The sequence below is a fragment of the Amblyraja radiata genome, chromosome 11 (genome assembly GCF_010909765.2).
Source record: "Amblyraja radiata isolate CabotCenter1 chromosome 11, sAmbRad1.1.pri, whole genome shotgun sequence".
NCBI classification, from domain to species: Eukaryota; Metazoa; Chordata; class Chondrichthyes; order Rajiformes; family Rajidae; genus Amblyraja; species Amblyraja radiata.
This window is the reverse complement of record NC_045966.1, coordinates 29,541,051-29,568,851: the sequence shown is the minus strand read 5'-3', so window position 1 is coordinate 29,568,851 and position 27,801 is coordinate 29,541,051. Positions and strand designations below refer to the sequence as shown.

The following is a 27,801-nucleotide window of genomic DNA, read 5'->3' as shown; positions in this document are numbered from 1 at the left end:
AAGAAATTCCAAGGCAAAACAGTTGTGCATAGCCTGAAATATAGAGAATAGAATTAAGAAATCAAAATGTTTTAAGATACGAAACGATACAACTTTACTTATCTCAGGAGGGAAATTAATTTGCCAACAGTCATAAAAAACACAAAATACATGAAACATGAAAATAAAGTGACGAGGGGTAAGGCTTTGGGGATGTACAGATTGAGGAGGTGGCGGGTGGGGTGGGGGGTTGGAATTAGTCTCAGTCTACCACACGACAGAAGGGGGAGGAGTTGCAAAGTTTGATATCCACATGGAAGAAGGATCTCCTGTGGTGTTCTGTCCTGCATCTTGGTGGAACCAATCTGTTGCTGAAGATACTCCTCAGGTTCACCAGTATGTCATGGAGGGGGTGAGCAGTATTGTCCAGGAAGCTCTGCAGTTTGAGGAGCATCCTCACCTCCAAGACCACCTCGCAAAAATCCAACTTCACCCCCAGCATGGTGTCACCCTTCCCGATGAGTCAAGGAAAATGTACAATCATGGAGGAATGCATTGGGGTGCATTTGGAATGATGTCAAAGTTCAGACAGTAATTTCCCTTCATATTGCTAACATCAACTTGGGAAAATATAAGTGATGACATATTTGAATCTGGCAAGAAAAACAGCCTAAATGAATTGTAGTTTCCAACTGATAGAACTAGATAAAGCATTGATGAGAATTTGGAGAAGTCTCTCCTTAAAGCAATAAATCCCAATTTGTTTCTGAAAGCCATAGAGTATTCAGCAAGGACAGGGTTAGGCCAACATTTCATAGTTCAAGGAAATTTGCCCTGGTAACAGAATTAAATTATGTTTACTGAAGAAGAATAAAGAACAGAGAACTGGGAAGAGATAAGACTTTTGCCTTCCATCACAGTGAGGAGGTGTTTGGAGATTCACTGTGATGGATGTTAGTGTGGAATTGTGTGTTTTGTTTTTTTTGCTGTTATGATTGCAGGAACGTAATCTCGTTTGAATGTTGTATGTTTAAATAACAATAAATGGCATTCTATCTATCTATCTATCTATCTATCTATCTATCTATCTATCTATCTATCTATCTATCTATCTATCTATCTATCTATCTACTGTATCTATCTATCTATCTATCTATCTATCTATCTATCTATCTATCTATCTATCTATCTATCTATCTATCTATCTATCTATCTATCTATCTAATCATAAAACTCAATAATCTTAAAATAAGGCTTGGATTTTCTGCTTTTAACCAGTGATTTTTAGTATTAAATTTTCATGCAAGCAATAAATTGTAACCCTGCAGAATTTATCATCTCTTTTAAAATGGTACATATGGCTTTCAAAATGCATTTCAATTGGCCATGGCTTGGGCTGGTCTTTAGTGTGCTAAAGAGAAAATGTACAAATAATAATGGAGCTAGAATCTGAAAACAAATGGAAGAAAATGAAGGGTTAGCTGAAGAAGTAAACTAAACTAAATTGCAAATACTGCAGAATTGATATATCTTTTGTCCTGTAAATACACATGCCAGATTTAAGAGCACCTCAAAGGTAAACATTACAGTGTTAACTTCCAGAAAGGTACAGCGATACCAACAGAATTTGCACCTAAAATGTAAAGAAAGCATGAGGGAAAGGATTACACGACTCAAAAAAATGTTCACTGAATGGTGAAAATGGGAACCACTTGGTGAGCTGTTTTGCAAAAGAGCCATACCAATGAGAAGTCTGTCACATGCATGCATTGATCCATTCTGATTTAAAAAAAGATATATCTTAGTTTGACAGCGACAGTGACCTTCAACCCTTTTGACACAGTCAATCAAAGCCCTCGAAGCAAAGCTCGTTTGTTCATCGACTAAACACTATACTTGAAATGAGAATTAAAAATCGCATTTCAACAACAATCGGAAGAATATTTTTGTGCTTTGGGGTCTGAAACCTGGATTCTGCTAGATTTTGTGAAAGTCTTTTGAAGCATCTTTTAACATTTTTCAGTTCGTTATTTGCAAAATTGGAGGCAATATTGATGGACTTAAGGTACTGCCAATTCAGGACAAAGATTCATTTTGAGTTGATGTGGATGTTATTGACCTTCTCTGTAAGAAGCAATTTCCCGGAACCTTTGAAAATGACAATTTAATCTTTAATGTATTCTCACTCTAGCCCATCCATATCTCGATGTTAGAATATTAATATTCTGGAAAGAACAGCATGCACAATGGCCTGAAAAAAAATAATACTTTTTGATGTTGTCAGCAGAGTCTCTAACCTTTTCAAACATGATTCCTTCACTCAGATTTGTGCCGTCAATGACAGGAAATCAAGGGCAGCAATATTTGCATATATGTATGCCATGATTTATTAATTTGATCTTTTACTGAAACTTCATTTTAAGTGTGAATATGTATATTTCAACAATATTGCATTTGATTAAAAAAGGTTATATTTTAAATAAGTAATTTATGAATAACAGGACAATCCAATAATTTAATTGTGCCTGTATGTCACCATACCTGTATTTGTGTATACAACAATAAACTCGACGAGTTTATAAAATTTATGACCCAATATAATATTGTGTGTACATATTGTTATTCTGTTTGACTAACATTTTTTTGCATCTAACTGACTTAAGATTTTTTAATAATCACAATTAACTGCTTTAATTGGACATTGATTTAAACATTGAAAGAATTAAAATAAAAACCAAAACAAAAATTGCCCAGCAACACTAGAGAGAAGGTGGCAGAATAAAAGGAAAACATAATAACCTTTTATTTATTAGACATTCAAAATTCATCAATTCTGCACCATTTTTGGTGTATATTGTCAGAGCAACCCAGAAGGCAATAAGTTGAAAATGAATAACAATTTACAAACTTACAATCTAAACATTATATATTTATATATCAAAGAAATATGCTCAATCTACTAAAATATCCAGTACTTGCAAATAATAAATTATATAATTAGATAACTTTAATGGATATGCAAGGTATTAGGACTTTTTTTTTTAGCTTATTAGTCCCCCCAACACCCATACCCCCTGCCCCAATATCTCTAATTTCAGGTATTGGCCCCTGCCCCGTCTATCCCATGACTCTCCCCATCCCAGTTAACACACTTTTCTCCCTCATCTCCCACCTCCTACCAGTCATCTGCCCCCTTCCTCTACTTCCCACACTTACCGCCTATTCCACAGCTTCCATTTCCCTCCAATTCCCCCTTTCCTCCTCCCTTTCCACTTCCTCTAGCTTTTCACTCTGCCTCTCCTTATCTGACACCCTTTTGTCCTCTTTTCACCTTGTCACATATTCCATCGGTCAATCACCCCCTTTCACCTGCATCCACTTATCACTTGTCAGGCTTTGTCCTGCCCCCACCCACTATCCCTTTGATAAGATGATTAATTTAGAATGATCCAAGAAAAAAGATGATCTTTTTTTTTAAATGTTATTTTTATTGCTTTAATCAGATCAGATATGAGCATATTTCCAAATACTCAAAGTTCATCCACAGAAAATTTGGAACCACATTATTGGCTGCATAATTGTTTTATGGTTTGGTCTAATTTTCTCGTCAGTGAACTCTATCCACTTTATTAATCAACCTTCCTTCTGTATATGATTGTATTATCCTCCTTAGCCTTCTTTACTGAACGGAGGATGGCTAAGCTCATTTAAATTGATGTAAATCCAAAACTTATCCTCTTGCCGTTCTATAAACTCAATCTACACTGTTGATCTTTTGTTCATCCATACTAACCGTCAGCCCAAACAAGTTATTTGACTGAATTCCTTACAATACAAGAATACTAATTGCCAATATAAACTGGTGTAAATCCATTGCAATGTCCTCTTCGACAACATCTGCTATCAGATGTTTCTAGAGCTGTAATATTAATTACTATCACTCAGGATGATAGACATTCAGGCTACTGTGTTTAAAATGCTCCAAAAATTAACAGGAAACACGTGCTTCTTAGACAAGGCGCATAGCAATAGCCAATGACAATGTTTTAGTAGCTGAAAGTCACCCAGTTCTCTCTTTTCCTCCAGAATCTCAGCACACAGTTGCAGATCCTTTCACCAGAGTGAAAGTCAGAAAAGCAGCTCTGATAATCAATGAATCTATAAGAGGTGGATTGCTTATTCATGGAGCTTCCTCTTCGCATCAACTGTTGAATTGTCCATTACATAGCACTGCAGAACTTTCATCTCATCTGTAGGAATGAACTGAAGATGCTAGTTTAAACTGAAGATAGACACAAAAAGCTGGAGTAACTTAACGAGTCAGACAGCATCTCTGGAGAAAAGGAAAATATGACGTTTTGAGTCAAGACCCTTCTTCAGACCTGTTTGGTTGTAGGATCACTTAACTCTTACATGCAGGTTTTGTTGTTTAACATTCATGTAGCCTGTGTTTCACCTTCAAAGTTTGGTATCTCATTTTTAGATAAGCCTGGTGCTCTTCCATTATGACCCAATACACGCATTGAACCAGGGTTAATCCTTTGACTTGTTTGTAATACAAGAGGGATGCCAGCCAGACCATGAGGTTGCAGACTGTGGCGGTGTGCACGCCTGCTGCTGATGATTATTGACACTACTTTTCAGATCCGAATTTGGAGCCGCCAGAGACCTGAGTCAATACAATTTAGCAACCCAATGGAGGGTGTCCTCAGTGTGAAGAAAGGACTTTGTCTTGCAGTGGTCATTGCTACCAATGCTAATGTGACAGTGCATATGCCACAGGTACAGGAGTGTGCCATGCTGGGTTCTCATTTTGGTTCAGCCACAACCTGCTGCAATCACAATGTAGCATATGCAGTGCCCTCCATAATGTTTGGGACAAAGACCCATCATTTATTTATTTGCCTCTGTACTCCACAATTTGAGATTTGTAATAGGAAAAAAAATCACATGTGGTTAAAGTGCACATTGTCAGATATTAATAAAGGCCAATGGTATACATCTTGGTTTCACCATATAGAAATTACAGCAGTATTTATACATAGTCTCCCCATTTCATGGCACCATAATGTTTAGGACACAGCAATGCCATGTAAATGAAAGTAGTCATGTTTAGTATTTTGTTGCATACTTTGCTTGCTTGGCCACTCAAGAATTGACTATTTTTCAGCTTTGAAAAACTCCTTTGTTGCTTTAGCAGTATGCTTGGGATCATTGTCTTGCTGCAGAATGAACCACTGACCAATGAGTTTTGAGGGATTTGTTTGAACGTAAGCAGATACGATGTATCTATACACTTCAGAATTCATAATGCTACTATCATCAGCAATTGTATCATCAATGAAGATAAGTGAGCCAGTACCTACAGCAGCCAAACATGCCCAGGTCATAACACCCCCACCACCGTGTTTCAATGATGACATGGTATGTTTTCGATCTTGGGCAGTTCCTTCTCTTCACCATACTTTGCACTTTTCATCACTCTGATGTAAGTTAATCTCCATCTCATCTGTCCACAAGATGTTTTTCCAGAACTGTGGTTGCTATTTTAAGTATTTCTTGGCAAACTATAACCTTGCCATCTATTTTTGCAGCTAACCAGTGGTTTGCATCTTGCAGTGTAGCCTCTGTATTTCTGTTCATGAAGTCTTCTGCGGATAGTGGTCATTGACAAATCCATACCCGACTACTGAAGAGTTTTTCTGATCTGTCGGACAGGTGTTTGAGGATTTTTCTTTATCATAGAGAGAATGCTTCTGTCATCAGCTGTGGAGGTCTTCCTTGGCCTGCCAGTCTCCTTGTGATTAGTAAGCTCACCAGTGCTTTCTTTCTTCTGGATGATGTTCCAAACGGTTGATTTTGGTAAGCCTAAAGGTTTGACTGATGTCTCTAACAGTTTTATTCTTGTTTCTGGGTCTCATAATGGCTTCTTTGACTAAGGCACAACTTTGGTCCTCATGTTGATAAACAGCAATTACATTTTCCAAAGGTGATGGAAAGATGGAGGAAAGACTAGGTGCTGAGCTCTCTTATACCTGCATGAAGGACGCAATTAAACACACCAGAGCAATTACAAAGACCTGTGAAGCCGTGTGTCCCAGACATTATGGTGCCCTGAAATGGGTGGACTATGTATAAACACAGCTGTAATTTCTACATGGTGAAACCAAAATGTATAAAAATGCCCTTTAATAAAATCTGCCAATGTGCACTTGTGATTTTGTTCTATTACAAATCTCAAATTGTGGAGTACAGAGGCAAATAAATAAATGATAGGTCTTTGCCCCAAACGTTATGGAGGGCACTGTATGTCCACAGGAATTGATGCCACTGAGCCATCAATAAGTGGTAAACACGGAAGTCCCCCCATCGAGGATACATTCTGCACCTTTACTATTTTTGGTGCTTCTTTCAACTGTTGTTCAACATAAAATGGCACTGAATCATCTGTTGAAGCGGACAGCAGATAACTATCAAGAGGAGACTTTTTTGCCGAATGACATGAGAATTCACAGGCATAGATTTAACATTGAAGGGATAGGGTGTACCCAGCAATTGTAAAGGAAGAATCTGGTACATTGTCTGAAAGATATGCCTAATTTACGTTATTGCTTGCTTATTAGAATTCGCTAGAATTTAGAAGATTGAGGGGGGATCTTATAGAAACTTACAAAATTCTTAAGGGGTTGGACAGGCTAGATGCAGGAAGATTGTTCCTGATGTTGGGGAAGTCCAGGACAAGGGGTCACAGTTTAAGGATAAAGGGGAAATCCTTTAGGACCGAGATGAGAAAAACATTTTTCACACAGAGAGTGGTAAATCTCTGGAACTCTCTGCCACAGAAGGTAGATGAGGCCAGTTCATTGGCTATATTTAAGAGGGAGTTAGATGTGGCCCTTGTGGCTAAAGGGATCAGGGGGTATGGAGAGAAGGCAGGTACAGGATACTGAGTTGGATGATCAGCCATGATCATATTGAATGGCGGTGCAGGCTCGAAGGGTGGAATGGCCTACTCCTGCACCTATTTTCTATGTTTCTACTTTAAGGGGGAATCTCCAGTATGCAGGTCCCCAGATATGTGAATAGGACTTTGCAAAGTTGAGTGGGCTATGAGCTACTTTGCCCTGTCGTGATCCTTGTTCAGATAGATGAAGAAGAATCCTAACCCAAAACAATGTCTGTCCATTTCCCTCCACAGATGCTGTTTGACTCGCTGAGTTCCCCTATCGGTTTGGGGTTTGCACCCTATGGTTACTACCGTTTGCTTCGCTCAGAGATATTTCTAATACCTTCTCTCCTCCCAATGTTAGGCTCATCAACCTGTGAATATTCCATCTAATTATTTATAATTGAAAAAAAAAATAAGCATCTCCAAATCCTCTGCACTAATAATAAAAAAAACAGAACCTTCGCTATTTCCCCACTGCATCTCAGAAAAATCTATGCTTGGTAATTCAAAATACTCAATTTATATTTTTTATTCCTTTAATTCTGGCATCACATTACATTGAAGGTCACCAAAAACCAAAGGCAATTGCATTTTCAAATACAATAGTTGGCTGGTTATTGGCAATCAGGGGCCATAAATCTCAATTTTACAATGTAGACAAAGTCCTCCTGATTGTTATGATGAGCATCACAACCCATTGCAGTATGAATATATTTCCTTCTTTTTCACAATGTTCTGGATTACGTTAAGCCTTTTTATGTGATCTATATGTATGATCCACGCAACGTGGAAAATATCATTGATTATTAAACAAAAATAAATGATTATTTATCTTGTTTGCTGTTTTGAGAGACCTTGCTCAGCAAATTGTCTGTCCCCTTGCTTATGTAGCAGCTGGACTTCAAACCTAATTAATTAACTGTGAAGGGATTTATGGCGATGTGGAGTGGTTGTAAACAGTTATACCAGTGTTCATAGCGTCAAAAAAAATATTCAATTTACTCAGAAATGTGCACAAGGAACTAATAATCAAAAGTGAAAAGCCACACAAGTATGATTTGTGTGTTGAAATGTATGATTTGTGAGATTAGAAGAGAATTTGTGTATAGGAGAAGTATCTAAGAATGCCGGTGAGGCCGGTTAGAATATTATTAGTTTTGTCTCCTTACCCATAAAACAACATACAAATGACCCAAGCCTCCTCTTCCAAGCATTAGCGTTCCCAGAAAACTATCCACATCACAATTTCTGGTAACACATAACTATGTAATCTACGTATGCATTAGGAAACACGAGCTAAAAAAAATGATTTGGTGTTTATTTACTTTTCTCACATGAAATTTTGCAGGCACAAATTTTATTCCACATCTCAAATTTCTGGACAGTGATGTGTTAATTCTGTAAGGATGAATTTCCATCACTGTACTGTTCCGTCTGTACTTGCCATAGAGGGAGTGCAACACAAATTCACTTGGAATGATTTGATGACTGAGTCTCTCTTGTTAAGATGAATGCACTGTGAATAAGAATACAAGCTTATTCTACTCTAGATGATTTAGTTTAGAGATACAGCATGGAAACATTTGGCCCATCAAGTCCACGGCAATTATTGATCACCAGTTCACACTAGTTCCATGTTATCCCACTTACTCATTCGCTGCCTGCAAACTTGGTGGCAATTTATAGAGGCCAATTAATCTACAAACCAACACATCTTGGATGTAGGAGGAAACCCACGTGGTCACAGGAGAGCAGGCAAACCCCACACAGACAGCAAGCATCCAAGGTCTGGACCAAATCCAGGTCCCTGGCGCTGTGAGGCAACAGCTCTACCGCTACGCTGTGCTGCCTGATTTCACTAAGCCATTCAACATATGACTGGGCTGTGTATGCTGGTTTAAACCAACGATAGACAAAAAATGCTGGAGTAACTTAGTGGTACAGGCAGCATCTCTGAAGAGAAGGAATGGGTGACATTTCGGGTCAAGACCCGTCTTCAGACATTTTGATAGGGCTACATGGTAGGGATGGTGGCCGGTAGTGACTGTCGCGCAAAAATCATCTAGCAGTATGACAGTCGCGCTTGAGGGCCCTGCTTCTTTTGGGAGCCATTTGTCCGTTAGTCCGATCTCCGTGGCAAGGATTCTCCCAGTGAAAATCAAAGATACTATGGTGAAAATGTTTCAAAACTATGCGTGCTTTATACCCGGGTGGTCAAGTGTTGTGGCGCTCCAATGACGCGCAAATGGCGTACGGGCGGCGCATGGTTACGGACGTTGACGCACGGTGACGCATAATAAATTAGCATAAGCAATGTTCGTGCGTCACCGTGCGTATCCATGCGTCACCACGCACTACACGTACACCGTCAGCGTGCGCAAGGGATACGTCACGCAGGTGGCACGCGAGGATTTAGAGCACTGCAAAATCCTGGGGCGCTGCGCGTTACTGCATACACCACCACGCCTCACCACACGCCATGCGTGCGTCATGACGCACCAACCAATTTTTAGGATGTCGCGTAACTGACGTGCAAATGACGCCCAAGTGGGACAGGCCCTTGACATAATGCTGGTCCAAAGCTCGGACCTCTACGTCCTCGGGATCCAGCATCCGCAGTCGTTTCGTCTCTCCTTCTCCTGTCGTCCTGCATTTGTCAGCGCTCTCGGCTCCGGGGGCAGCCGCCGCCGCCCGGGTCACGAGCGCTGGGACGCAGGACGCGCGCCCCATCCCCCTTCTCTCCCCATCCTCCCGTGCCCGGGTGCCGGAGACCCCGGCAGAGCGACGCGCGTTACCATTCCCCACGCGCCTTCTCATGCACGTGTCCGTTCAGTTGGAGCCGCGCGCTGTCAGTCCCGGGGGCAGCCGCCTGGGTCACGAGCAAAGATCATAGATAAAGATAAAACTCTATGATCTTTGGTCACGATCTCTGACACGGCGCCCCCCCTCTTCTCCTCCTCTCTTAGTATCTTTGACCATCCGCATGCACGTGTCCGTTCAGTTGGGCTCGCGCGCTGTCAGCGCCGTCCGTCCACTCCGGGGTCCGCCACAGGTGTGCTGAGACGAGCGCGCCCCTCTCCCCCTCCTCCCCGTGCCCGCGTGCCGGAGCGCCCTCGCATCACCATCCCCCCCACCACGCGCCCCCTCATGCACGTGTCCGTTCAGTTGAGCTCGCGCGCTGTCAACAGCACTTCCGGGTGAAGCTCCTCATCGAAGCTGCAGCGGCGGCTGCGTGCGGGGACTGACTGACTGACTGGCGGCGGTGGTGGTGGTGACAGCAGTAGCAGCAGCAGCAGCAGCAGCAGCAACAGCAACTAACTGGTGAGTCAACGTCCATGCTGCAGTACGGTTTACATTCCCCGTTGTGAAGAGCGGGCAGGTAACGGGATAGGATGAATGGATTTCCCCGCGGAGCTCCAAACGAGCTGAGCCTGAGCAAAGTCGAAGCAGCAGCGGCAGTCCACGCCGCGGGGATCCCGCTCCCTCTCATCTCCGTCAGTGTTAGAGGTTGATCAGGGATCGCTAGCTGTAACCCGGGATTCCGGTAACCACCGTGAGAACTGAGCCCCCAGTAAATCACAGGAGCCGGCCTCCCCGTTGCAAGGGTCTCCCGCTCACTTGCAGTTGCTTGTTCGCTTGTAACTGCCGCAGAATAAATGCCTCTAAAGTATTTTTGCAATAAAGATTAATCAAACCCAATCTACCGATGATTTCGGTTCATTTTTTCCCTTTGCAGTTAGATTTTTCCGACAGCAACCGGTTTTGATTGGGTGCATTGTCGCAGAAACCGCACAGGCAATTTTACTTTGTATTGTGAATCATTAGGAATCGCGTACACGTTGCTTACGTGTCGCAGAAATTTTTGCTGAATGCATATTTTTAGCCCATTGGAGCTCCAACCACGATATAATGATGCACAGACTTCAGCGTTTCTGATGCAATAATTTCTTGAATTGCACCAAAGTTGGAGAAAATGAAGCCCAGAAGACTTCGTAATCTATTGGAATAGTTTTTTATGTGAAAATTAAATGAATCCAGCAAAGTGTGTTTGCAATAATTGGTTTAATTTTGTTGACTTTATTTCTAGTGTTTACCTCGGGTTGTAGAGATGGCATTCTAAATGTAGTTTTCTTTATAGATGATAAAAGGTTTTTCCCGATTACACTGCAGGTATATATAGTACGCTGTAGAATAAATTGCTGACTATTGGTATTTGTCTCATCCATAGTCAATGCCATATTGAACATTAACTCGCAACTCGTATGATCTTAGGTTAAAGCTTAGGAATGTTACAAAATGTTGAGATTTTAAAAATCAAGCCTGTAATTTATCCCATCAGATAAAGCATAAAAAACCTTTTAATATTTTCCCAATTCACTTTCATATCTTGAGTATTAAAAAAAGTTATGGTCATTTTCATACTAGGAAATTAGCATCTTGTTCCCTATTGTTTTGTATTAATTGAACTCAAAAGCTGTGATCGAGGACAAGCCTTGTCACAAGAGCCGTTTTTCACAGACATACATACAGATCGGTCATGACTGCCACCATGTTTAACATGGCGGCGGCTACAATCTGATCTGTATGTACTGTGAAAGTTTTTAGTCAGATATTTAGCATGAAAATAGTGATCACGGATAGACAATTACACAATACGGATAATGATAATGTTGCCGATATTGGGGCCTATTTAACTTATTTCGCATCATCAGTGGAGATTGGTTATTTCCTACTAGCCAATTGTAGTGCTTGTTAGTAGTGGCTCCGCTTAATATGCATTTTATATTAAGAGCTTGCCTGCACCATTCAATATGAGTAGCTGCTAGGAACTGTAATGTTCTGCAGATCGATGCTGTAAGTAGATCTAATAAACACGTGTTGTATCTTGATATGTGTTTGACTCAACTCATTACATGGTGTCAGAGAGTGAGTCTTACCTACTCCATTGACGTTTATCGGGTTTTGTTTTTTTTAATTAGTTTATGTGCCAGTTATCTCTATAATGGCAAATTCATCTCGCTGTCCTAGTCCTCTGAACTTTGACTCTGACATTGTTGAATGCTGGCGTCTTTTCGAGCGTGACTATACTCACTGTGTTTGCATCGTTCATCCCCCCCCCCCCCCCCCCCCCCCCGATATGCATGCTTCTGTATTGCTCAACTTAGCGGGACCTGAGGCAATGAATCGTGCCGACAATTTTACATTTGAGCCTGCCGTTTTGGATGCTAATGGCGGGTCCTAGTGCCTGCAGAGACCATTAATGATCCTGCCGCTTGCAAAGTTCAGACAGTTGTGCGACCTGCCCTCGAACTACATTATTGAACATATCAAGTTTTATGCTCGTATGCAACAGATTGATGAACCGATTGAACGTTTTATTAGCGGCTTGAAACACATGGCTGCATGTTGCCAGTTACGTGGTCTGTGCGATGAACTCATCCGTGACAAGCTTGTTGGAGGTATGCTTGATAGCAAGTTAAGGAGTGAACTTCTTTGTAATACTGACCTCACCCTTAATCAAGCAGAGCACGCCTGTCGGATTACTGAGATAACCTTTTCCCACACTGAGTCTATGCCCTCCGGTCACCGTTCGCAGTATAGTGTCAATCTTACAGACACCTCCTCTCACAACACCCGTTCTCAGCCCGCCCCTGCCTGGCCTCGGAGAGGTTTTGCTGTTCAATGTCAAAATTGCAACTATTTTCATGCTACTGGTCGGCAGTTCTGTGTTGCTTATGGGAAAACCTGTAATTTCTGCAAGAAATTAAACCATTTTGCTAGATGCTGCCGTTCCTGTGAGACTCAGCTAGCTCCAAGGACAAGCCTGCACCTGTTACAACATGAACTTGCTGATAACGAATGCTTAGATCCTGGTTTGCCATCCCCACTCCGCACTCAGAAAGTACAGACACCAGCTCTGCCAACCACTCTCTCCTCCCTTCGTCTAACGAGCAACTTGACCCTGAGGTAACCATGTTTGTGAATAATAGGCCTTTGATCGCTAAGGTTGATATGGGGGCAAAATGCAACGTCATCTCGTTATCAGAGTTTAAAAAAATTGTCATGCTGAATGAAAAGGCCTCGGCCATGCTTCGGGCTTATGGGGGAGATGTTCTACACCTACTTGGACAAACTAATATAAAGTGCACCATAGACGAGCAGCCCCATACCTTAAAGTTTTATATTGTTAAGGGGGATTCAGAGGCTTTGCTCGGTATCAATGCGTCCCACGATCTCGCGCATACTTTGGCCGCGCTGTCCATCAACTCTTTCTCGTTGACGGGCCCACTCAACAAGTACTCACTCAATACAAAGATCTGTTTAATGACGAGGTTGGCAAGTTGCCCCTCAAATACCACATTGTTGTCGATCACAACGTCGCTCCTGTGGTCCGAGCACCACATAGTGTTCCGCATGCCATACATGACAGAGTTCACAATGAACTCAGCGGATGGTCTCCATGGGTGTTATTGCCGAAGTTACAGACCCATCTGACTGGGTTTCCACCATGGTGATCGCAACAAAGAAAAACAAGGAGAAGATCCGTATCTGCATAAACCCCAGAGATCTTAACACTGCAATCAAATGCCCGCACTACTCTATGCGAACAGTAGAGGAAGTTACTGCTCAAATTGACAACACATCAGTATTCTCCGTTCTGGATGCCAAAAGCTCTGGACCCAGACTCGTCCAATCTTACTACGTTTGGCACCCCTTTTGGCCGATACAAATTTCTGAGAATGCCCTTTGGATCAACACTGCCAGCGAAGTTTTCCAGTGTACGATGGAACAATTGTTTGCTGGGTATCCATGCGCCATCACTGTTGATGACATTCTCATCTACGGACGCGACCTGGCTGACATGATGCCAATCTGAAGAAAGTATTAGACCGTGCCAAAGACATTCAGCACAAACTCAATCCCCTGAAGTGCAAGTTTTGATCCCAGAAGTTACTTACGTCAGACATGTTTTCACAAGTGATGATCTCAGACCAGACCCATCAAAGACTGCAGCAATCAACAAAATGCCGGTTCCTACTGACGTTGCAAGTCTACAAAGGTTCCTTGGAATGGTCAACTACCTGGGGAAATTTATTCCCAACCTCAGCGATATATCTGCCCCCCTGCGAGAACTGATACACAAGGACGCTGCATGGTCCTGGTATCCACAGCACTAAAGAGCTTTTGACACTCAAATTGCAGCTGGCTAGCGCACCTACTCTCGCCTACTTCACTTTGGAGTTACCAGTAATGCTCACTTGCCATGGGTCCCAGTACGGACTTGGCGCTGTTTGCCTGCAGACCACTACCGATGGCGACTGCAAGCCTGTTTCTTATGCCTCTCGCACACTAACTGACACTGAACAACGTTACGCCCAGATCGAAAAAGAATTACTCGCAGTGGTTTTCCCCTGCACGAAATTCAAGGACTTTATTTTTGGGAAGTCTGTGACCATAGAAACTGACCACCAGCCGTTGGTCACCATTTTGAATAAATCCATCCACGCTGCCCCAGCCCGCCTACAACGAATGATGATGCAGCTGCAGCAATTTGATTTCAACATGGTCTATAAGAAAGGCAAGGACATGCACATAGCTGACACGCTATCAGGAACCCCACACAAAACCAACGAACAACAACTCTGAACAGGACCAGTTCTCAGTAATGAAGGTTCTGACTGATTGTTTGAGCAGCCTAGCAGAACGCACGACTGCTGATGATACTTTACAATTGCTGTCTGCAGTCATCCGACGTGCCTGGCCGGATAAATAACACAAACACCCCACTCGCAATCCGCCCATACTTCCTGGTTCGTGACAAATTGGTGTTACAGGACGGGATTATAGTTAAGGGCCACAAGGCAGTTGTCCTAGCTGTCCTCCGGGACAAGTACTTCAACGCCATCCACAGCGGCCACCCCGGCGTGGAGGCAACCCTACAACGGGCACAAAGCATGTTTTACCGGCCTGGTAAGACCAAATACATAGGCGAAAAAAACGAAGTTTGCGCCATCTGCAAAGGCCTGACACCGCATCAGTAGAAGCAGCCTTTACTGCCGCACCCAGTCCCTCCTCTCCCGTGGTCCGCGTTAGCCATTGACATATTCGAATGGCATGGTAAACACTATCTGGTTCTTGTTGACTCTTACTCGGGTTGGTTCAACATCGACTTACTCCAAACCATTACTTCTGAAGCGGTTATCGAGAAGTTGCAGCGTCACTTCTCCTTGCATGGCTCCCCTGCATGTCTTCTGTCCGACAACGGCAGACAGTTCACCAGCCAGTCTTTCAAAAACTTTGCAAAACTATGGGGCTTCCAACATCTTACCAGCAGCCTTGAGTTCCCGCAGTCCAACGGACTCGCCGAACACGCTGTCCGAAGCGAAAAACATCTAATTACCTTGCAAAATCAGACTTATACCTGGACCTACTCAATTTAAGGACCATTGCAAGGAATCCCATACTGGGTTCCCCAGTCCAACGACTGATGTCTCGCCAAACCCGTGCTCCCCTGCCTGTGTCCCAGCAGCTTTTGCAGCCACAAGTTCATTCTCCGCCTGCAGTCCAGAAACAACTACAATTCAAACGTGATACACAGAAACTTTTTTTTGACAAATCCAGTAAGCCACTTAAACCTCTCGCCAGTGGACAAGTGGTTAGTCTCCAGACCAACAAGGACCGAACACCATGAGGCCGAGATTGCCACCAAGAGGATCAGCATCAACATCCACCGCCTCTTTGACCTTCCCAGCTGAACCCATGCCCGGACCTCCGAAACTGCCGTGGCCTGCCGACTCACCGCCTCCCTGCCGCCACCGCTGTTGTCGCCCACTCTCAACACCTCCCCGGGGCCACCACTGCTGCTTTCGCTGACCTTCACTGTCTCCCAGGGGCCACCGATGCTGCCGCTGCCCCGTATCTCTACCCCAGCCCCCCACGGGCCTCCACCAGCGCCCATCAACGGGCTGGAGCCATCGCCTCACCTGAGTTCCAGGCTCAGCATCAGGCCCTCGACCTCCACGATGCAGATTCCGGCAGCACATGGTCTGACTCTATCTATTCGCTGATGATTGTTTGCTGTACTGTCCAATTAAGTCAGCTGATGAAGATGCTCTCCAAAAGGATCTCAATACAATGGTTGAGTGGTCACAACAATGGGGCATGCAGTTCAACCCTTCCAAATGTGAAACCATGCGTGTCACCAGAAAGAGGAATCCAGGCGAAATATCTTGCAATATATTTGGTGCCACCCTTGAAGAATCCAAACAAACCAAGTATCTTGGCATCAAATTGCAGAATGATCTTCGTTGGAATAGTCAGATTCATCAAGCAATGGTGAAAGCAACAGGTGTCCTAAATTTTCTGAGGCACAACTTTCATCATTGTTCAACTTCTGTCAAGGAGAAGCTATACTTCACCCTCATTAGACCTCATTTGGACTTCGCAGTTGCAGCATGGGACCCATACACAAATAAAAACATTTCTTCCATCAAACGTGTCCAAAGACAGGCAGCTCGATTTGTTACTAACACCTATGAGAGAGAAGAGAGTGTTACCAAACTTCTGAATTCTCTGGGGTGGAACCCTCTCCAAGACAGCCGTGAAGCTCACCATTTGACCTGTTTTTACAAAATGTTAAATGGTCAGCTCGACATAGATTACAAGACCTACACCAAACCAAAACCAATTAGGAGCAGATGAGGGCATTTGATCCAATTTATGATTCCAGCTACCAAGACAGATGTATACAGCAATTCGTTCTTCCCCTGCACAATTAAAGCATGGATTAATCTCCACCCTACTATAGTTACCCAATCAGATGCAACTAAATTTAAGGTAGCTCTTTCTTCCCAATAACCCTTTCTGGCTTAAGTCCTCCCTCCACCACCTCCAGTTTAAATTCCATTTGGAATATTTTGGAGGACCTTGAAACCAAGAAACCAAGACTCTGCTGGGTCTTACTGCTGCCCCCCTCCTACAGGGAACCTCAGTAGTGATGGGTCTTCCCCCTTCCCTCTTTTAACCAGGTTACCCCGACCACACCCCACCCATACAATAGTCCTCGCACCCCCCCCATTCCCCTCCAGATCTCGCCTCAGCCTTTGTCCACTCCCCGGCCCTCCTCTGACCCCCAACCCCCACCCTTGTCGTGTCTTCACCATGCCCCCTGATCTCCGTCTTTCTGATACGGAACGGTCTGTCCTCAACAGAGGCCTCACCTTCGTTCCCCTCCGCCCCCACCTCAACGCGTTCTGGGTCCGCCAATACGTTGAGCTTTTCTTTCGTCACCTCCGCACCTTTTTCTATGGGAAACAGAAACACAGAAAATATGTGCAGGGGTGGGTCATGCGGCCCTTTGAGCCAGCACCACCATTCAATATGATCATGGCTGATCATCCAAAGTCAGTAACCGTTCTGGCTAACCTGTCAAGAGCTAAATCTAACTCTCTTGAAAACACCCAGTGAATTGACCTCCACTGCCTTCTGTGGCAGAGAATTCCACAGATTCACAACTCTCTGGTTGAAATGTCTTTTCCTCATCTCAGTCCTAAATGGCCTACCCCTTATTCTTAAACTATGTCCCTGGTTCTGGACTCCCCCAACATCGGGAACATTTTTCCTGCATCTACCCTGTCCAATCCTCTAAGAATTTTCTATGTTTCTACAAGATCCCTTCTGATCCTTCTAAATTCCAACAAATACGCCCAGTCAACCCATTCTTTCATCATATGTCAGTCCTGCCATCCCGGGAATTTACCTGGTAAACCTATGCTACACTCCCTCAATTGCAATAATGTCCTTCCTCAAATTAGGAGATCAAAATTGCATACAATACTCCAGGTGCTCCTACTCTTAAGATGTGGATTATAAACATGTCCGAGACACTACATCTTGAAAATATTAGACTTGTCTTGGCAGAAAAACCAGATCATTTTTCCAAGACATGGACACCCTTCATTGATTTCTTACAAGGATAGTATGGCGCACAACTTTGGATTTAAATCTAATTATGTGTTGGGTGAGGTGGGTGGGGAGGGATGAGAGGCAGGTGTACCACCACTTTTCTTTCTCTTTTTCTTTTTGTCCTTTTTTTTCTTCTATTCCTCTCTTCTTTCTTTCTTTTATTCACTCTTTGGCTACACTTCTTTGGTAGTCTAGGGGTCCTATCTTTGCACATCTCACTTTTTCTCTTCCTTGTTCTCCTTTCTTTTCTTCTAATTCAAAGCTAAAAGGTTAAAATTGAAGCTGTACAATAACTGTATAATTTTATATGCCGTTGATTCTGCTCTTGTACATTTGCTTCTAATAAATTAAATTAAAAAAAATACTCCAGGTGCTATCGCACCAGGGCATTGTACAACTACAGCAGGACCTCCTTGCTCCTAAACGCAAATCCTCTCATAATGAAGGCCAATATGCCATATGCTTTCCTCACTGCCTGCTCTACCTGCATGCTTGCTTTCAGTGGCTGATGTACAAGCACACCCAGGTCTCGTTGCACCTCCCCTTCTAATCTAACACCATTTAGATAATAATCTGCCTTCCTGTTCTTGCCACCAAAGTAGATAACCTCACATTTATCCACATTATATTGCATCTGCCATGCTTCTGCCCACTCACCCAACCTATCCAAGTCGCCCTGCAGCCTCATAGATAGCATCCTCCTCGCAGTTCACACTGCCACCCAGCTTTATGTTATCCGCAAATTTAGAGATGTTTAAATTTAATGTCCTCGTCTAAATCGTTAAAATATATTGTAAACAACTGGGGTCCCAGCACCGACTTGGGGCACCCCACTAGTTACTGCTTGCCATTCTGAAAAGGACCCGTTAATTCCTACTCTTTGCTTCCTGTCTGCCACCCAGTTCTCTATCCATGTCAATACCCGACCCCCAATACCATGTGCTCTAATTTTGCACACTAATCTCTTGTGTGGGACCTAGTCAAATGCTTTTTGAAAGTCCAGATACACCACATCCACTGCCGCTCCCTTATTCATTCTACTTGTTACATCCTCCAAAAATTTGAAAAGATTAGTCAAGCATGATTTCCCCTTCATAAATCCATGCTGACTTTGACCAATCCCATCACCTCTTTCCAAATGCGCTGCTATAACATCTATAATAATCGACTCCAACATCTTCCCCACTACTGATGGAAGGCTAGCTGGTCTATAAAACCCCATTTTCTCTCTCCCTCCTTTCTAAACAAGTGGAGTTACATTGGCTACCCTCCAATCCACAGGAACTGATCCAGAGTCGAGAGAACATTGGAAAATGATCACCAATGCATCCACGATTTCTAGGGCCACTTCCTTGAGTACTCTGGGATGCAGACAATCAGACCCTGGGGATTTATCTGCCTTAAGTTCCAACAGTTTACCTAGCACCATTTTCTGACTAATGTGGATTCCCTTCAGTTCCTCCCTCCCACTAGATCCTCGGTCCCCTAGTATTTCCGGGAGATTGTGTCTTAGTGAAGACAGAACCAAAGTACTTGTTTAACTGTTCTGCCATTTCCTTGTTTCCCATTATAAATTCACCTGTCTCTGACTGTAAGAGACCTACATTCATCTTCACTAATCATTCCCTTTTTACATACCTAAAGAAACTTTACAGTCAGTTTTTATATTCCCCGCAAGATTTTTTTCACCACCCAGTGACGACCACTTCTCCCGTCTCCACCGGTCCCCATCCTCTTGGACTCCCAAAAACGGCCATCTAGACCTCTTTATTTCTAACTGCCGTGTGACATCAACCGTCCACTCCCTCATCTTTACTATGGACGTTCAGTCATTCTACACTCCATTCCCCACCAGGAAGGCCTTAAAGCCCTCCATTTCGGGTCCCCTTTGGCCCTTCTAATTGCCCTGTTGACAGTTGGCCCTGTCTGATTCCAACCTCTTAAACCTTGCATGCCCTTACATTTTCTTTATGACTATCTTACATGCCCTTACATTTTCTTTTTGAGTAAATTTATGATTTCTTTGTTCATCCAATGTTCCTTTACTTTGCTATCCTTATCCCTCCTCTTTATTGGAGCATACAGTTCTTCACCATTAATCAAATGGCTTTTAAACAACTCCCCCATAAGATGTGAATTTACCCAATAACAATTGCTCCCAGTGTGCCCTCCCAAGCTCTGCCTGGTAACATTATATTTTTCCTTACTCTGGTTAAGCACCTTCCCGCAAGGACCAATCTTCTCCCTATTCAAAACGATCTTAAAATTTAAGGAGTTATGATCACTATCCACAAAATGCTCTTCCACTGAAACATCGCCACATGGCCAAGCTCATTTCCCAACACAAAGTCCAATAGATTCCCTTCTCGAGTTGGACTATCCACATACTGTTTTAAGAAAACCTCTTAGATACACCTCACAAATTCTGAACCGTTCAAGCCTTTGGCACTGAGCATGCCCTCGTCAATATTGGGAAAGCTTAAACCCTAGTTTAATCTCTAGTTTTGACCCTCCCGGGTAGCAAAAGCAGACCTCCCTGCAAGGTTACAGGTCCCCCTCCAGTTCCGATGCAACCTGTCCATCTTCTGCAGATCACCTCTGCCCGAGAGGAGATCCCATTGGTCTGAAAATCGGAATTCCTGCCCCTGCACCAATTCCTAATTGGCCTGTCCCACTTAGGCGATATTTCAACGGACTGCCGGTGACTGTCAAGTTGCCGACAGTCACCTAAAAAAACGGCAACTGAAACGGCGACTGTCAGAGTGGAACACACACACACACACACACACACACACACATACACACACACACACACACACACACACACACACACACACACACACACACACACACACACACACACACACATACATACATACACACACACACACACACACACACACACACACACACACACACACACACACACACACACACATCGCTTCCTTCACCAGCCCGCTATGCAGGCGGGGGACAGGACAAGCGGGGGGAGCGCTGGCTAAAATATTCTCACGGTGCAAAGCCAAGGTGATACAGACACACACCGCGATGAACAGGAAGGTTGGCGCTGTAATTAAGACGGCTAGCACAGTGTACGGTAAGTCTTTAAAAGAGAGGGGGGAGAAGGAGTGGAGACAACTTTTAATAAGCCAGAGTTACACGGTTGTGAAGCTCACGGACATTTAACATTACCGGTCGGTTATCCTTGGTTCTGAAAACTACTGCTTACCTTTTTTTCCCCACTGAGCCAATCACCGGTCAGCACCGGCTACAACATACGAGAACCTCCGAGAACCGTCGACCTCCTGGCAACCCACTAGGACCACTTGGCGACCCATTTATTCAACGTGTTGAAAAAATCGCGGCAACCATAATGAAGCCTCGACTAGTTCCCAGAATGCGGGAACTCCTCGTGACCATGAAGGTGACTCCCCGTCAACTACCCGCGACCATGTGGCGACTGCATAGTCGCCTGCAGTCGCCTAAAAAGTCGCCTAAGTGGGACAGGCCCATGTCACACATTGATCTGCCCTATCTTCCTATTTCTACCCTCTCAATTGCCCTGTTGATGTTTGATTCATTGTTTTAATTTATGTATATATTTCAAGCATTAGTGCTGAGGTGTCCCAAAAGCTAAAATGGGGAATTTTTGCGACAATCTAAGTTTTAATTTCGTCTTCATTGTTAGTATGGCAATTGTAAATGGAAACATTTTGCTGTAATTACCAAGTCAATAGATAAACTGTCACAATTTGCATTAACCATTATTTCCATTAGCAATACTCCCATGCAAATAGATCTTGTTGCCGATCTTAACAGAAAATGTGAAAAAGCTTAAAACCCAGAGTAACAATGGTGGAGATAGGCAGACAATATATGTGAGAGAGAAGTAAAATGGCAAAATTAATTGTACTGTTGAACATTTAGTGATTTATGGCTTGTACATAATGAGTACTGACTTAATTATCTTTATTCAGTTTATTTTAGCTTTCAAATAGTTGATAAAGAGGTTTAAGTGAGTGAGTTATTTTGTCTTTAATGACCTTGGTAGCAGATGTGATAACTATAAACTGAGATTTAGTTAGTATTCTGCCAAGAATTTCAGAGGTAATGTGCAATTTATGACATCATCATGTGTCGTCAATAGGTCATGAAGCTGCAAAGTATTTTTAAAGTTGAGAAAATGCATAAGGCAACTCTGAATCCAGAATGTCAGTCAAAGATCATGTTGCTTTAGGCCATATACTGACATGTTGGATTATAGAGCAATGTGTGATGAAGGTATTCGCCGTAAAGTCATTCTTTCTAGCATTTAAACATATCAAACATGCAAATGTGGGTCTCTGGAAAGACTGTTCCTTACAGATAATTGTTAATCATGTATTCTTAATATTTTGATTTCAAATGTAATATCTATATAACTAAAAGTCTCATCTTGACCACTTCCTGTCTGCGCTGTATATTGATTTTAGCAAAAACGCTATCACATATCGTTATGATTTTTGGCCATCTTACTCACAGTCCTCCTCCGCTGAGGCAGCCCCGAGGATTTTTCTGATCGATTAAAAATAAAAATGTTATGATTGTTTAAATTTTTTTGAGATCAGCTGATTGGTCCTCTCGCCTGTCAATCACCATGATGAAGGTACGCCACTTCTGGGGAGGGGGGGGGGGGCAGTACTATAAAGCCCCGGATGCCTGGATGTGAGTCAGTCACTCTGGAAGATTGCGAGGGAGAGGCCACAACTGTGATTCTAAGCTGTGAATCAACTGAACTGTGAGTTGGCAATGTACTTGCAATAAATGATTTGTTAGCCCTTAATGAAAATGCAATTAGTTGTTTGGCCTGCCCTGCCTGTGCATGAAACTGTAATGCAAAATTGGAAATGAAATGACAATGCAATGTTTGGCCTGCCTTGTGCTTGAAATGGAAAGGAAATTGATATTTAAATAAGGTGATGGCCTGCCCTGTGCTTGAAATGGAATTGAAATTGAAATGGGGTGTTAGCCTGCCCTGTGCTTGAAATGAAAATGAAATTCAAATTTAAATTTAAATAAGGTGTTGTTGGCCTGCTCTGTGCTTGAAATAGAAAGGAGATTGAAATTTAAATTTTAATGAGGTGTTGCCCTGCCCTGTGCTTGAAATGGAAAGGAAATTTAAATTTAAATTTAAATGACGTGTTGACCTGCCTTGTGCTTGAAATGGAAAGGAAATTGAAATTGAAATGAGGTGTTGGCCTGCCCTGTGTTTGAATTGGATAGGAAATTGAAATTGAAATGAGGTGTTGGCCTGCCCTGTGCTTGAAATGAAAATGGTTGAAATTGAAATTGAAATGAGGTGTTGGCCTGCCCTGTGCTTGAAATGAAAATGAAATTCAAATTGAAATTTAAATAAGGTGTTGGCCTGCCCTGTGCTTGAAATAGAAAGGAGATTAAAATTTAAATTTAAATGAGGTGTTGGCCTGCCCTGTGCTTGAAATGGAAAGGAAATTGAAATTGAAATGAGGTGTTGGCCTGCCCTGTGTTTGAATTGGAAAGGAAATTGAAATTGAAATGAGGTGTTGGCCTGCCATGTGCTTGAAATGGAAAGGAAATTGAAATGAGGTGTTGACCTGCCCTGTGCTTGACATGGAAAGGAAATTGAAATGAGGTGTTGGCCTGCCGTGTGCTTGAATTGGACAGGAAATGAGTTGTTGGCCTGCCCTGTGCTTGAAATGGAAAGGAAATGAGTTGTTTGGCCTATCTGAAACCCCTGATTTCGGCCCACATGGCCCCTATTAGCCCAGAAACCAGTCCCTTTTGCCCCAAATGCCCGATTAGCCCAGGGGAGCATTTTCGCCCAAAAGGACCGTGCCAGGAAAAGTCCAGAAAAAGTGCCTAAGTGCCTTTGGCCCATCAGGCCTGTACTAGCCCAGGAGGAGACCCTTTGGTCCATCAGTAAGTATTTCCCCTGTAAGTATTAAACCTCACCCCAGTATTTTTCTCCCTCCCTTCATTGGCTCCCTGTGAGATCCAGGCCAGGATAGACTTTCCTCCTTAATTGCTGTGATCAGCAGAAAAAGATGAAAAACGTCTAAAATTGATTCTCCACCCTTTCCCCCTTCTCTCTCACAGGGTATCTCACCTGTTTTGGGCAGGACTTCTGGCAGTTTCTGAGCTGCCAGCCCACCAGCCCTGAGTGACTGATCTGCCAGCTCACCAGGCTTGAGTGACTGAGCTGCCAGCCCACCAGGCCTGAGTGACTGAGCTGCCAGCCCACCAGGCCTGGGTGACTGAGCTGCCAGCCCACCAGGCCTGAGTGACTGAGCTGCCAGCCCACCAGGCCTGAGTGACTGAGCTGCCAGCCCACTAGGCCTGAGTGACTGAGCTGCCAGCCCACCAGGCCTGAATGACTGGACTGCCAGCCCAATCCATTTGGCCCACAATGTCCATACTAGCCCTCTGGAAACCAGCCCCTTCGGCCCACAACACCCAAACTGACGTTCCAGAATGCTCCCCCCCACTGGCCACCAATATTGGAATTGGTGGAGAGGTGTAACATTGCGTTGGGACACCAGCCCTCCCGTGTGAACATGGGACCCAATGGGTCCCACTTAGCCTTGTTTAAATATTAGGTTCTTGCAGTCTGGCACAAATAAAATAAATTAATTTGTCTAGTACCTGATTATCTTTCAGAAAAATGCTCTAAAAGCAAGGAATTACTTTGAAATGACTTTTACATATCTCTGAAATTGAGACATTGCAGGCAAATGGATAAAAAGAAAATCGCCATTTGTGAATTTGAATTACGTGAATTGTGCTTTTTTAGAATTCAGGCTCCATCTACATTTGAAGTGATCTCCAGATTGATGTATTGACATCTATATTACTAAAAGTCTGTTCTTGACCGGTTTTGGCTATCTGTGCTGCGATTTCCGAGAGAACGCCGCCACCTACGGCTGTCATGTTTGGCCACCTCGCTCAGAGCCCCCCTCCGCCGCATGTGTGCCGAGGATTTTTCCCGTCGATGAAAAATGACAGGTATTAATGTTTTTTTACAAAATTCCCCATTCTCTCTGCTGCCCCTGTTGGAGGGAGGGGGAGGGACTATAAAACCAGGAAGTGGTGTGCCTCAATCACTCTCTGCAAGTGGTGTGCCTCAATCAGTCTCTGCAAGTGGTTATGGGGTAAAAGGAGCAAATTAATAATATTAATATAATATCAAGGGGGGTAATTAGCTTGAGTGCGGCGGGGGGGGGGGGGGGATAGTTAGTGTGTGTGAAGCTGCATGCCGCCTCCCCCCCCACAACCGCACGTTGGGGGAACAAACCCAACGGGTCTGCACTTGGTCTAGTTAAATATTATAATTTAAACCATGATTAATCAACAGATATGAGGTATATTTGTAATGGAAAGTGTAGGACTGCTAATATCTGAAATACCTATACTTTCACAGCTGTTGTCTCAAAAAATGAAATCTGTTGGAATCATACAGGATATAGCAAGGAAATAGGCATAGTCAGGCACCATTTAGACGCCGGTCATTCCCAATTCTCTCTCCTGTCAGGCAGAAGATACAAAAGCTTGAAAGAACGTTATTTGATGCAGGAACAGCTTCTTCCCCACTGCTATCAGACGACTGAATAGTCCTCTCATAAACAATGTTATGAACATTGAATTCTCCTGCACTCCTCCGTCCCCTTCTACCTATATCCCTCCCTTTGGCTTTACATTTCACTACTTTCCTCTCCTTATCTGACAGCCCTTTTTCACCTTTTCATCTCCAGCTTTTCTCCAGCCATTTGCCAATCAACTCCCTCTTACTTGGATCCACCTATCACTTGCCAGGCACCTCCCATCTATAATAATCAGTCTGAAGAAGAATCTCGACCCAAAACATCACCCATCCATGTCCTCCAGAGATGTTGTTTGACCTAAGTTACTTTTTTATTTCATTCTATTCAGTTTAAAGAATGTATTATAGGCATGAGAGTGTTTTTAATAAGTAAGCAAGATTCTTTTTATAAATTCTATTTTCATTGGAGAAAATAAAGGAGGTGTATCGTAATAGTCATAAGATCAGTAAATCACTGTCTAAAATTCAGTGAAATGTCATTGTTGGCCAGCTGTTGCAGTTTTTTTTTCTGGTAAAAATGATTGCATTTGTTTAAAACTGCAGTGTAATTTTTTTTAAATTTGTGAATTGGCCTTTCTCTTTACTTATTTGATTTGTTGTAAAGGAATCAAATGTTTTCTGCCTTTTTTATGCTAGAACTTGAACAGGCATTGTAGACTGACACTATACTGTTGTATTTGTGCATTGCCAGAGACGCACTTTGATCTGATGAGGGGTGAAAATGAAACACCATCTGTTTGTTTGATGTAATGCAAGAGATTCCATGGGTCCATTCTGAAGCCGTGCTAAAAGTTCCTTTAAGCTAAGGTTGACATTTTTCCCTCAACCAATGTCACTAATAGCAGATAAAATAGATATTTAATTGAAGCAAAAAAAACAGCATGCACTGGAAATCTGAAATAAAAACATAAATATTCAGTAGGTCAGGCACCAAATACAGAAAGGAAAAACTTGGCAGGTCAAGTAGCATAGAAATGATATAATGAAACGGAAAATGAAGTAATTGAATTGTTTCATGTTCAAATTTACACATACAGTGCTGATTATTATAACTAGCTGATTGCATAAAACATTTTCTTCAGGCACTTTGGTTTCTTGGTACTTTATTAGCAGGCAGCTACTATAAACTTTAAACTTTAATTAAAAAGCTTGTTTTTGGCCAACTGTGCAAAGTTCAACTGGTTTGAGTTATGTAATAGGATTTTTTTGGAATAAAGAAAAAACGAAATCCATAAACTTCTGCAAATAGTGTTTAATTCTTGAATCGCAGTCGCAAAAATAACTCTAAAAATTCACTTCCTCATTCTCATTTCTGACATGGAAAATAACAATTTTGGTTTTTGCTGATTATCACATAAGCACATTTTTATTGTTCCTTGTGCTACGTAGAGTCCAATGTTATAGATTAATGGTATAATTTAATCCCAACACCTACACAGGGATTATGAGAAAATTTGCAGCTAGTTAAGTAACACTGAAATTTATTATTTGCACTTGTCAAACACCAAGCTAATTATTTTGGTGACTGTCAAATGGAAGGAAAACTAAAGCTCTCTTTTAAAATGGGAGTGGGGGGGGAGAGAAGCATTTTCAATGCTTCTGAATATTTCAGAGAGTATGGTGCTTGTTTACGTATCAACATTATAATCCCCTTCACTATTTGTCATAAACTTGATAAATATTAAGAAACTGGAATATGCACATTCTGGGATTGATTTTCTTTCAAAATGGTCCCAAGCTTGTTTCACTAGAAATAAATGAAATGATTTATGTGTTGTTTTCTCACCCATACTCTGGGTCAATTCCACTATTATTGATTCAGCTGTTTTTGGCAATGAGGATTGGGTTGATCCCGATTGTGAGGATCCTTGATGGTATATGCATTTGATTGAGGGGCGGGTTGTGCCCGTGATAGACAGGGCCACTCTCTGTGGCCTCTGTGTTCAAATTCCCATAACAGGCCATGATGAAACCAGTCAGGATTATTTATACAGTACATGTGTGAAGGTTTGTTAGAGTATTCAAAGATGTACCAACTCTCTTCAAATAAATATTGGTGTGCCTATTTCATGATTGGATCTCTATGCTGGCCCAAGATAGTTCATTCGAGACATTAGCGCCCAAGTATTTGAATCTGCTAACTCTGAGTGTACAAGTTTCTTAACAGCGAAAATTTTATTTTTGTCACTGCAAGCTAAAAATACTAAAGGCTGTTTGTTACATTGTTTTAAAGTTAAGTGCTGATCATAGCAATTGCTTGTCAATTTTTAATGCCTTGTCAATCTCAATGCCT

The 27,801-nt window shown here is 42.7% G+C and overlaps 1 protein-coding gene across 3 annotated transcripts in view; it reads left to right on the top strand.

The window, feature by feature from the left end:
* The first annotated feature begins 9,992 nt into the window (after window positions 1-9,992).
* Window positions 9,993-27,801, top strand: part of sfxn1 (sideroflexin 1) — a 93,780-nt gene continuing 75,971 nt past the window's right edge. The window contains exon 1 of one of the 3 annotated variants that reach the window (XM_033029623.1): window positions 9,993-10,249. The gene's annotated coding sequence lies outside the window, so the exon portion shown is untranslated. Of the gene's footprint in view, window positions 10,250-22,652; window positions 22,671-27,801 lie in introns of those variants that run through there. The other 2 variants (XM_033029620.1, XM_033029622.1) reach the window with 2 other exon arrangements.